The following is a 13,909-nucleotide window of genomic DNA, read 5'->3' on the forward strand; positions in this document are numbered from 1 at the left end:
TCGTCCCCGTAATTCGATAACTATTTCCTTTTGTAATTCAAAAAGCGAGCTGCAACAGAAATTTTTGTAAAAAAGAAAACTGCCTTAGCATTGTTGAAAGAATATGTATTTTCAAGCGCAGCAATAACGTCACGTTAAATGGCTTGTACATACATGTTGACGGGCGTGTCGTGAGACACGGGTTTTTTTTTTTTTTTTTTTTTTTTTTTTTTTTTTTTAACGAGGGGGAAATGCAGTTACGCACACTCATCTGGCCGTCCAGATGGGTAGTGTGGGACTCGTGGGGCCCAACATCGCAAGAAGGGACCAAACCTGCCTAACGTAATAGACGGGTTTTGATAATTCCTTCAGCCGACGAATAGGCCCACCCTACCCACTAAAACCCCCTCCCTTAGCATTCTCTCTGCGTGTGTATACTTTTTGCTTCTGTATTTTTATTATTGTTCTGTATTATTTCGTCGAAAACCAACCGAACTTTGAGAGCTTCCGCTCAAACGTTACTCTCGCTGTCAGATTTCTCAAATTTCTCGTCCAATTTAATAGTTCCTATGTCCGGTAGTTTTTCTGAAAGAGAAATATATCTTAAATTATTTTAAATAATAATACGTATAGCTTCTAACAACTAAATTCGTATGTTCGAGAATTTCTAAAAATGCAAATATGTAAATCTGAGTTTTATTTGGACGTATTTTCCATCTGCTTTCCATGCATTTAATTTCATTAAATTCCGACAACAGTAACATATGATTTAGTAAATCGCGTTACCGTTCTGTAAACTGGCATTCACGGCCAGTCAAGGAGTCCATCTGGAATTTTCTTATCGCCTCGGCGCATTCATGACACTCCTCCATCTGTTGATCGTATTCTCGACATTCCCCACCGCCCTTCTTCGACGACGGGCTATCGTAGGTTCTGTTTCTGTATCAACGTATTCCGTCGTTGCGCTGGTTTGAATACGCGTGCCAAGGTCGACCCCGGGTCGACCAATTTGAGGCGGAGTGACTTTAGCGGAGACGGGACAGGGCGGCAGATCGATGCATGCGATATCTTCGTGTTCGTGCCCGACGCAGATGCGTCCGCCGAATGCAGGCGTCGGATTCGTGCAGGTTCGCCGACGGATTTTCATCGCGGAACCGCAAGTCTGAGAGCAGGCTGACCAAGCTGACCAATCGGTCCAACCGCCGTGAACAGTGCAATTTGTTACTCTGACGCGCATACCCGTGCAACTCTCGCCACCGTGCTGTGGCGGGGGATTATTGCATTCCCTGGTCTGACAATGACACGTGTCAATTTTCTGTAGATCGAAATTTCAATGTTACACCTAAAAATTTCACAACTTTGTCGTTCGATAAAAAAGATGTTTATTTCAGTTTATCTAATATCCCAAATATTTATTTTATTTATTTTATGTTAAAGAGAAGCTGTTTATTTATGACTAAATTCTTTGATCACCTTTTATCGATTTTAATTGCGAAAAAAGAGAGAAAAATCCTTAACGGTACGATGAACGTAATAAATACATATGTCCACGAACCTCCGTGTATTCGCTATGCGAGTCCGAGTGAGCGGGACCGTGTCCGGACGATTGATCCGATGTGCCGTGTTGGCAGGGCGACCAAGGACTCCACGCGCTCCAGCCTCCGTCAACAGGATCGGTAAGTACCGGACACTTGGTGGCCTCCTGATGCCAATGATTTGCCAGGTAATTTTGCTGCGGTGCCTGCTCGCACTTCATGATATGCTCGTTCCACCCGCAATATGGTTCCTGAGCGTTCAAGCACGCTTGACGGCTCCGGTGACGATAACACTGAACGGCAGGTATGCTAAACGACAGAAGGCATTACGGTGCGGTTTAGCGAACCATTTAGCACAAATAATATTTGCCGTTTACGATTGTGTACATAATTTACTACTGAATGGCGTATCTATTTGCGGCGACGTGATTTACATTTAGATTATATCGATTTATTCTTATTTTTGACAGTTTAATGTTTACGAGGCTGACAAAATTTTGCGACCACGATAGGTGTTGTTGTCTTACCGCAAGACGCCAAACTCCATGCCGACGTAAAGGCTCTGAGTATTCGTAAGGAACTGCAGGGTGATCGGTGACGAGGGCAAGGGTCCCCAAACTTCAACGATGCAGGCCTTCTGAGTTGTAGGCAAAACCGAGATTTTCTTGATTAGACCAGTCGCCGTGGCTACATAAAGAACGGTCACGCTGGTGTGCAGCTTGGTCGGGGTGACGTCCACCGCGATGTGAGTGAATCGTTCGAGGGTTGCGGTGTGCAGCGGCCCCAGCATCGTGCTTCGCACCGCTTTGTCCATCAGCTGATACCGGTAACTGTTCACAATCTCGTCCGATGCACTGCTGGACGGAGGTCCGCAGTGTTGACGATGATGATGGGCGACAGATCTTCTTTTCCAGGCGGCGCCCGCATTGTTTTGATACTTGAAAGGCCCATTAAAACTGGCGAGAACGGCCGACATGTTGAACGCGCAGATAGCCGAGCCTGCGATGCCGTTACTGCGGCGGTAGGAAAAAAAAACAGAATTACATCTAACGCCAGTTTCTTCTTCGAGAAATAATAGTTTTCGCATGCGAAAAAATATTCCGTTGTAATCGAGCGATACGAAAGAACGTTAAGGGCCGGGAAGAACGCTAAAATGCCCGTCAAATTTGATCGGGGTCAATAATGTAGAGTCATTCGTGCATATTATTAACAAGATTTCATATGTGTTTTTGTTTTATAGATTTGGAAATCCTTTTTCAGAATTAGAGTATACGTATTAATATATCATCATCGTATGAACTGGATCTGCAATTATAAAAATTTAAAGAAGCTAATCCTTTTTTCTATACTTTTAATCTCAGTTTGAGTTACACGATATCGTTCGTATATGTTATCTATAGAGGAATACAATTTCATTTTGAACATATATGTAAATGTATATCTCGTAGATTTTGTATACTGTCCAAGTATCGTCATCAAGTGACAGCTTTACGTACCAAATGTGAAATTTTTTTTCGTTTCTAATATCAATTCGACCGTATTTTTTTTTTAGATTTTAATCCGTACTTTGATTCTGTAAAAGGGTTTTGCGATTCTACAAAGTCAATTAAAAAAAAATTAGTTTATTTAAGAAGTGTTGGTAAAACAGACGACTTTAAAATCCCCTTAAGATGGAGAAATTAGCGATCGTGCATGCCACAACACCAGTAAAATGATGGACTTTGAATAACTCGACATATTAAAAATAAATGGCTTGATTGTGTAAATTTCTACATAAAAATGCTAATTCGGGAAACGTAACGAGTCACATAAAATATAAATAAAATTGCTAATTTTTCGATTTCCTTAAATACTTCATTGCTTAATTAATATTAATTAACATTGTTTTAAATCTTCCTTTCATAGTCGCGCAATAATTAATAAGTTGGGTTAAAAATCAATTTACTAATAAGTCGACAAAATAAAATCCGCGTTTGTTTATTCCTTTAATCAATTTGTCATTTACCGTCTCTTGCTTCCATTTGAGATTTCTCGTGAAATATTGCACACAGACACAAACAGACGATAATTAATGCGCCTTCGAATTAATTGAAGTTAAACGATACTCACGTGGGAGTTGTGAAGGTCGCGTAAATGATCCTCTTTTCTGGATGATAGACCACGCCTTGGATCTCATCGTAATAGAATGGGAACTCGCCGGGGAGAGAACAATTTAAGCGGGCCTTGCTAAAAGTTGTCCACACGTTTTTCATCGTGATCTGCCCACCTCGATCATTTTTGCAGACCCTCGCTATCCTCGAATATATTTTCTTGCCGCAGTTGATGTATTCCACGGCGGATTCGCGAAATAGAAAGTACACGTGATCCTCCGTCTCGAAACTGCCGACGAACTGCGAGTTGTCGCTCAGCCACCTGGAATCGTATTGTTGAGTCCTGAGATTCGGGGAGGCCAGCGTTCTGTAGATCGCAGGATCGTCTTCGGAGAAATCGGTCCGTGTGCCGGCGAAGAGTCCGTCGGAAAGACCCTTCGAGAGAAGTGCCGTGGCGTTCGCATGCGGCGAGTACGGGCATATAGCCACGCCCGACGTCTCGCTGGTCACGCTCGTTATATTCTCGATCTGTCGCCACGTGCACCATGGGTCGAATGCGTAAGTGCCGCAAGTGAAGAGGTTCTTGCCCTTGCTGAGGAGCACCTTGATGTAATTATGACAATCCTCGGCGCTCTGGCCCTTAATACGACAGGTGTTGACCTTGTCCTCCGGCGCGGACCAGGAGGCGCGCTCCAGGGCCGTCAGCGACGTCAGCGTCAAGCGGTACAAATTATCCCGCGCTCCGACAACGACTTGCTGTCGCGCCACGTCGAAAAGCAGCTGAGAATAAGTTGTGACCCCCTCTTGTTGAAAGGTGTTGGTCTCCGCTAAACCTTCGTACGAGATGTGACGAAAATCCTCGGTAGCACGAGCGACGGTGACGAGGATCTGTAACATTATCGGGTGCAGGATCCACCGCTTCATCTTAATTGCGTGCGGTTCCCGTTTCGGCGCCGAAACTGAGAGGGAGGAAAACAAATTCGGTCAATCAACAATCTCGTGGTCCCAGCGTCGGCGTGGCAGCTGTAACAATATGATTTTGTCTTTTACCTTTTAAAATTCTCGTTTAGCGTACATAGAATAATAAAGCACATAATTAAACCCATAACATGAAACAGTTAGTAAAGCATGAAATGTAAGATTTTTATTTCTTACATTTAAATTAATGTACAATTATTTAAGAAGAAAAAAGCGTGTGCCAATTATTTTGTTAACTAGTTATTAATATGAACGAAAGAGATGGATATCGTTGTTCCTTCAAAGGATGCCAAAGTGCAAGTAATGAGAAACGATAAGGGATAAAGGAAACGTTGTTTCAATTCCCAAAAGATATAGAAAGGTTAGTATACGTTATTTGTTTTAATTTTAAAGTCGATTGCATAAGTTTTGCATTTAAGGTTGAGCTTGATTTAGTTTTTAAATCGATGTTCTATATCGATCAATTGTTAAACAATTGAGTAATAAAGTAATGAAAGTAATCTCTTTTACGTTATTGCTTGAAGATCAAAATTGTGGGTATCGGCCTGTGATCGAGAAGAATCAATTTCGAAAACGGCCATACAACTTTATAATGGTTATAGCTAGAGTATGCAAACTTTATTTTGCCAATAATACGTTTTTGAATTATTAATTAAGAAGAAGATATTGCGGCCACAGGCTGTCTCAAATTATATTGTGAGAAACAATGGTAAGTTATTTTTTAATAATCTAGCATTAGAATAACATCCTAATAAAGACTAGTGAACAATAACAATCGGTAACAAATTCTTATTCAACAATGTAACTGATACGTACAGTTAAATCATGCTGACGTACATTGCAATTATATTGTTGAGTGAGAAATTGTTGCATTGATATTTCTGTTCGCTAGTGCTTGTTGGAATTATATATAATATAAAATATTATCTTACAGCTAAAGAAGCAAGCTCTAATAGTTTAAGTGTAGAAACATACTGCGTAAACTTAAATATTGACGATACTGAAAGGGAATATGCTGAAAATATTGATGAGGTAAATGCACAAGAAAAGATACTGTATTAGATATAACTATATTCAATGAAAGGGATCTAGATGTCATACATATAGACAAAACAAAAGCAAAAATATCAGAATCAGGAACACAAAAGCTTTTGTCATTGTTTTCTATATCTCCGCGAAAAGCATATCTTTATCGACAGATGAGAGGTTACAAAAGAAAGATAGTTAATTTGGAATTACATAAGAATTACATAAAGCGAAAAAACAAGATGGAAGCTACTTATACATAAGATATGTTACTGAAGAAATCTTTTCCAAAACAGACATCCGAATTTTTAAAAATGCAAGCATGTCATAACTACGAACCCTATCGGGTTTAGCGTAGGCGCGGGGATCGGCGCGCTTCTAAGCGTACCGCCATTTCCGACAGCACCGGAGCGGACACCAACGGTGCCGCTTCAAACCAAGCGTCTCCACCCACGTGTATGGTATGGTGGCAGGTATACGTCTCACGTTCCTGGGCGACCGACGCTTTCGGGCGATCCAACGTCCTCCGGAAGAATAACGATAATCGCCGCGCGAAGCACCGTCCGATCGCGCCGTCCGACGATTAAATAGCGATCTTCTATTTCATACTATTACCTTAAGCAATTATAAATTGAGAACTAAAGAAATGGCATTCCCCGTAACAACAGGATGGGACGGTCACACCGAGGAGGCAGAAAAGTACAACTAAAAAGATTATATCGAGGACCTTATCGCGCACGGGGAGTTTGACCCCCGCGTGTTTCAACGACCTCTCCCTCCCGCTCTCGCGACACGACCTCCCTCGCCCCTCCCCCCTCCGCGGGAACTCTTCGGACCTGCGGGACCACCGTCGGGGGCCCCTGAGCCGGAACAACCGAGGATCTAGCGATTCCCCTGCGCCTCGGGAACCACGCTCATACAAGAAGCCAAGAAGTGATAGTAGCGATACGATCGGTCGCTCCCGACACATGTATACCGGCGATGATGACATTACTCAATACACAATAAATAAAGTAAACTAAAGATTAACATAAATAAATTTCTACAATCCAATTCCCTTCGACGCTTTCCTTCGCTCTCTCTCTCTCTCTCTCTCTCTCTCTCTCTCTCTCTCTCTCTCTCTCTCTCTCTCTCTCTCTCTCTCTCTCTCTCTCTCTCTCTGTTTCCGCTCGGCAGGGAGACCCTTGGGAATGATACTCCAATAAATAAATTGAAAAAAGAAATAAAACACGCAATTTTGCGATCCTAACCCCGCCGGACGTAACAATAGGGTTTCAAGACATGGAATATTTACAAAATAATTCACGGTTACCTGCATATAATGTAACAGTGATTACAATTAAAAACATCTGTCAGTCGTGAAAACAACCGTTATGTTATTTCTTTTTAAATTCCACGATAAAAGCATCTGATTTACTGAAAATTATACTAGAGGCAATAAGAAAGCTAAAAAGTATTGATTTGAAAATTGTTGGTCTTACTACAGCTATTGAATACAACTTTTATCAATTGAACCGATTAATAAATATTGATAATGAAAGACCATATTTTGCAATATGTAGATGAAGACTAAATATTTTACTTTTTTGATGTGCCTCGTTTAATAAAAGCAGTTAGGAATTTATTACAACAATATTACGTATATCATGGGGATTAATTGCTTCATGGAAGCATATAGGAGACTTTTATGCAATAGATAAAAAAGCTCAACTTAAAGCGGCTCCTAGATTTACAGATAGTCATATTTATCCAAATAATTTCGAAAAAGTGAAAATTAAATATACATCACAGGTATTAAGTCATTCTGTTTCAACTGGTACAAATATAATATTTGTTAGTGTCGGATCTTTACATGCGGAGGCTATTTACAGAGCAAAGTTTGTAGAGAGATTTGACAAATTATTCGATATTTTAAATTCTTCCAAACCTTACAGCAGCAATTCTAATAAACAAGCATTTACATATACAAATGAGCAAGTAACGTTTCTTAATGAAACAAGAGAGTTTTTGCAACGCACTTGAGTAATTAGAAAAGATGAAAATAACGCAACAAATTCCCTTAAACGAATAAAATGTTTTATTATTTCAATTAATTATATTCTATAACGATATCGAGTGAGCCTACAGTTCTTACCTTTACTGCGACTGCGGGGAATGCTGCTCACAATAGCAAACTTTGTCCTCGTTTCCTCAGCCGTTTCTGAGATATTCTTGAAGTAAAGGGACGATTCAGCTCACTTATCTGCCGATAATTGACGAACGATAATCACTAAACGACTCTCAAACGCTAACAACAAACGCGTACACTGATATCTGTCGCAACCAAACGCTCGATAGCTTCTGCGAAGGCAGGTAGCACCGATGGCGACTGTGGACATGTGGCAAGCGACGCGCACTACTTGTACGATACCGAGCTGGCTACTCCCTTCCACGTTACCATCAACCAATCAGAAAGACTGCCCGCCTTCTCGACATCGCTATACCGTCACGACTTTTTCCTCCGCGCGGGGGAAAGCCGCGAGCAAAAAGATAGCGACAACGACGATAGACCGAGACGACGATAAAATACCGCCGTCCGGAACAGCCCGCGTGCCTAATCTCCTCGCGCGCGAATCTCGGCGACACACGAACGACCGGATTGGGCGCCAGACGTGCTCGATGGCACGTCGATTCGCGAGATTCACTAAAAACGGCCTTAATTCACGCGCGAAACGACGGCTAGCTCACCTAACCTAACGGCAGAGGGGCAGGGTCTAGGAAAGGGGCATACGCTACACGAGTGCGCGGAACGCGACTCGAAAATCAAATGTCGACTCAGCCGATGATATTAACAAAAATAAAGTTTATTAAAAGAAAAGAAAAAGAAAGTAAGAACGGAAAATAAAAATTAATGAATCAAAACGTGAAAGACCATCGCACGCGCCAAGCGATACGGGCGCACGTGAACGCCGGCTCTCCGGCCTCGCTAATCCCCCCGTTAGCGCGCGGGCACGACCTTCCTCGCGCGCGATACACTGTTTCGGTCGGGCGAGATGTGCCGACAATCCCGGCAACCATAGATCGCGAACACGATATCCGGTCCGCGACGCTCGCTGGTCTCCAAAACCGATCCCGCTACACAAAATTACTCGCGCGACGCTGAGCTCGCGAACGATATCCGCGGGGACTACTTTTCCCACGCGGCCCTTTCGCACGGGCGAGGGCTTTGCGGCGCACGCGGTCGCTACTTCCTGGGGGAACCGCGGACGGGATCCGCTCTCCTCCTTGGCCACGATACTCGGCGCGACGCTGCCCCTCTCGCTTGAGTCCGACAATGTATCCCAAAATTATTTCGTAGAATACACACGTCGATAAGAATTACTTACTCCAATTATACACACGAATCGCGCTCCTTCTATCCATGACAAAACACATATTTTTTATTCATAGAACCTAATATACGATTGTACATGGACAAATTTTTCTTATCCTTTTTATGCTCTCAAAAAAATTTCTGAAAGATGTGTGCTGTGTGGGTTAATTTTTAAAAGATTATACATGAGGCCAAAGAAGAACGCTACTTTTTGTGGACTTTTACACACAAAAAAAGTATATGCGTAGATTTCTTTATAACTTATGACTTATAAAAAAATTTAACTATTGAAGAATCTTTAGGAATTTTGTTAAGGTGTGTATATACATACACACATACACACCGAGTCCTTAAACACGCAGTATGTTAAAATTCCTTTTTTATTCTGTAAACGTAATTTCTTAATGGCTGTCAAAAAATAATTTTCTTTCCTTTGTCTAATAAAATAATTATATTAATTTTGCTCATTAAATATGTCTTATTTTTACCTTATTTTATTCCCCCCCAAAATATATATGATATATTTTAATTTAATTTAATTTAATTTGTTTTTATTTATTCAAAACACGAAAAATCAATAATAATTACAGTAATTTATGGTACGTAATATTGAGGAATAATAAGAATACTGTTTTTATCCATTACTGCAAATACATATTGCGCTGCAACATTGCTACCGTATTATAAGCAGTATTGCTAATAGAGGACATTTTGACGTTGTTGTAACATGGCATCTACATTATTCAACTAATACATATACAATATTACAATCTTGCAATTAAATATTTCTGCAATCTTTTCGCAATCTTTCGGTGCTGTATGGGAATAAATATGCTGCGATCAAAGATTTCTTCCTTTATCCTTAACGGTCATCCCTCATGGGTGGTGCACATCACTTTCGGGCTCGTGCGGGGACATTGTTTAAATTGACAGACGAAGAAAAATGAAGTTTAAACAAGAACTATTTCTCGTAAATAAAAGGCTCAACTTTCACTTAGAAAAATAATTTATAATATTCATTACCGGTTAGGCTCGGCGTAGACATTGCTGTCCGTAAAGAGCAAATTCTTGCGACTACGGACGGCACGGACCCGCGTCTCGCTGGGCGGTCTAATCCCGCCCGCTGGACGGTATTTGGCGGTAGACCGGGCGAATCGGTTTCTTTTTTTTTTTTTTTTTTTTTTTTTAATTAATAACTTTTTAATTATTAGGAAAATTACTATATGGTACGGAACTTTTCTACTCACTTTAGTCCGTTCTACCTCTACACAAACGCTATGTCAATGTTCTGACATTTTCTTAAGATAATCAGAATGATTAATTTATATTTTACAGGGAAGAAAAAGGGTGAAATTTTAAATTAAGAGTTCTTTTATCAATTTTGACTCTGATTATCATTTACCAAATTATTATTAAATAAAGTTGGTCAATCAGACTGTGTGCACCCGAAGCGTAGCATGCCATCAAAATCATTCTAATGTACGACACATGCTAAAACAATTTTTTAAAAAACGTTCACACATGTGATACGTGCGATAATAGTATTCCTCGTGTTAAATTACATTAAATAACGTTACGAAATAAAGCATATAATGAACGGCACATAAAAATAACAGAATAACGTGTACGTCTTTGTTTGTCTTTCCCTTAAAAATTCACAAGGCAATGAGTCAGGCCACTTGGCTAACGGTATTATTAATAAAAGTATATAAAAGTATATAAAAATATCTATACAATTATATATCAAAAATGTCCATCAAAATTTTATATTGCAAATTTTTATATAATTTTACATAATTTTATATAATTTATATATAATTCTAGTAGCGCATGTTCTCGTATGAAAAAATTTTTACCGGGAAAAAATTACTTATTAACAATTATATATAATTATACATAATTATATTTAATTACATATGATCATATATGAGTAATTTTTTTTCCCGATAAAAAATTTTTCACATCAAACCACGTATAAATCTGGTATAGAATTATACCAGAATGATACAAAATGATATAAGATTATTTTAAATTACATAAAAATATACAATATAAAATTTTGCATGGACATTTTTGATACATAATTCTATAGATTTTTATATATTTTTACATAAAAAATATTTTATCGGGGAAAGTTAATCTCTTCAAAATTTTTCACAATTCTTAGCTTGTCAGGCCGATCATTAATCTCGATATCCTACTGATGTTTTCTTAATCTTTTGACTCTCATTTTCTCCTCGTGAAAACTTCAAGAGGATATTGTAACCTGTTTGAAAAGTTTCAACCTGTTTCAAAGTCTAACAAATTTACGACTCAGAGCGAACAATAGTCACAAGACACAATAGCATTGAGAGTGAAAAAGAAATAATAAATCTCGTGGTTACACAGGATATTGTAACCTGTTTGAAAAGTTTCAACCTGTTTCAAAGTCTGAAAAATTTACGACTTACAGCGAACCATAGTCACAAGACACAATATCATTGAGAGTGAAAAGGAAATAATAGATCTCGTGGTTACACAGGATTTTCGTTCTCATGCCTCGATATTTTCGCCCGAGAGGCGCGTGGTTGTCGCCGATGCGTATTTGTAAGACCAATTTATTACAATGTGTTTTGTTAAATTTTAGAAAATGCACTTATTATTTTTATAACATATACATTACATATCTGTACAGTAGAATATATTTTGTATTTATGTTAAGATTGGTCCTTATTAAGTATTTCGTGTTAAATTTCTAACAAGGGGAGGTCACGGCGTGATACCGATCGATTTCGATGAAACTGATTGTATCGATAGGTCATCACGTCAAGAATTACTGGGTAACCGGATAAAACGCAATATTCAACCGTTCGCGGGAAAATCACAATTAAAAATTACGAGCGCCGTATCAACCTAAGGAAGAGAACATTTCATCGAGAAGCGCCTAGCACAATGGCGGCGTGTTAGATATGTAATTTTGACGTTGCGCATTCAAATATCGATAAGTAACGTTTTTTTTTTTATATAAAATATTTTTAATAACACGATTTTTTAATGTAAAATTAATATAAAATAGATACGTTTTAATTACTTATTTTGTAATAGTCTATTTTTTTGTCTGACAAATTTATTATAGAACAGCGGCCACGCACGCGGCACGCGGAACAAGAGGAATAGCGGGAGGCGGAGCCTGTTGAAATCGGCCGAGAAATGCATTTCTTGCCGACCTCTGTTATAGAACAAATGGAAGTAAATAAATGTAATTGTACATTTTAAACAGTAATGACGGCAACAAGATAAATCACACCAAACGTTGTACATAACACCAATATATTTGAAATATAGTACGTTTTTGCGAAGCAGTTTTAAACTACCGTTCCTCTATAACATACGTTATATCCTTATAAGCAGGTAGAAAAAGAGATCCTTATAAGGCTTGTAAGATTAAAAAATAATACTTTTTCAATCTAGAATAAAGATATAGATGATGTAACCCTCTCCTTCCGATTCCTTGCTTTTTATTATTGGCGTCCTACCTACCGACCCTTTCTTCTCTTTCTATTTGTTTATATCAGCCTTGTAATATAAGCAGGTAGAAAAAGAAAGTGTATAGGGTCGCGTAATAATGTTTCCTATATCCTTATTTTTGTAATAATGTTTCCTATATCCTTAAAATACAAAAACATTAAAAATTACATGATGATAGTGCGATATTTCCTTTCCTTTTACTATCATTTGATTATAACAGTTTAATTATTATTTTTAGTCACATTGGATTCGATTATAATCATTAATAATTTGATGGTCTATACGCCCATTACCGTTCTAGGCCCGACGCGACGGCCGAGTCGCCGATTGCGCGCGCGTGACGCTGTGTTTCAGAGGCGTCCTATAGATCCGATAGATACGCCTAGATAAATCCGTGCAATTAAAAATTTCCTTGCGCTGCGAATAATTTTCATTTTTACAGATAATTAAAGTTATCGATATAAAAAGAACGCATCAGCAACAGTACCTTCTAAGTAATGTGGAAAACTATTGACAAAATTGCAATTATTACATTACATCATTGCTAAATATATCTATTTATATATATACATGTATACATGTATACATACGAAGATGTTTATAAACGTAAACGTAATATCAATAACTTTAATTATTTATTAGTAAAGGAAATAATTATTCTCAACGCAAGGAAATTTTTAATCACGCGGATGGATCAAGGCATATCTGACATATGGCGCTCCTAAGGACACAGCGTCACACGCGCGATCGGCGGCTCGACCGTTCTACTCGACCGTCGAGCCTAGAAAGGTAGTGGGGGTACAGCAGGCGGTGCCTCAGGAATCGGCCCGAAATGTACAACTAATTACGAGCACTGCTTTACTTGTTCAAAGATAACATTATTACCGTAATAGATATTTATTAGATAAATAATCACGTTCGCGGTAAGAAATTTCGGCATTAGAAATATGAAAACATTATGTATAATAAAATAAATTGCAAGAACCGAAGAAATATACCAAAGGAAACCGTAAAACGAAAATAATTTAATGGTTCTGATTATGGTTCTGGTACTGTAAAATTAGAAGCAGAACACGGTTACGGTTTGCGGTTTTGGTCGGCCTAAAAAACTGGTTACAAACCGGTTATCGGTTTCGGTTCCGGTTCGATCCGTGTCCCTGTATACAAGAATGCAATTAATACGAGTCGGCCAAATTTTCCCGTCTCACTATCTTTTACCAATGATAGCATTTTTATTTTTCAAATAACTTTTAATAAATTTTCGTGTCTCTCTAAGTTAAAAAAAAAAAAAATACTTGGCTAACGGTATTGATTTCAAACTCATTTTTGAAAGCACGCGTTTATGTACTTGGCGTATCTTTTTTACATTTACAAGGTTTTCTTAATGAAATATATACATATATGTATATATAAGAGATCAGTATGTGAGTAATGATAAATCG

At 38.7% G+C, this 13,909-nt stretch overlaps 1 pseudogene; it reads right to left on the reverse strand.

Moving 5' to 3' along the window:
- Positions 1–223: 223 nt before the first annotated feature.
- Positions 224–4,556, reverse strand: LOC118646038 (annotated as a pseudogene).
- Between the last annotated feature and the right edge of the window lie 9,353 nt (positions 4,557–13,909).

This window comes from Monomorium pharaonis, chromosome 6, assembly GCF_013373865.1.
Source record: "Monomorium pharaonis isolate MP-MQ-018 chromosome 6, ASM1337386v2, whole genome shotgun sequence".
In the NCBI taxonomy this organism is placed as follows: Eukaryota; Metazoa; Arthropoda; class Insecta; order Hymenoptera; family Formicidae; genus Monomorium; species Monomorium pharaonis.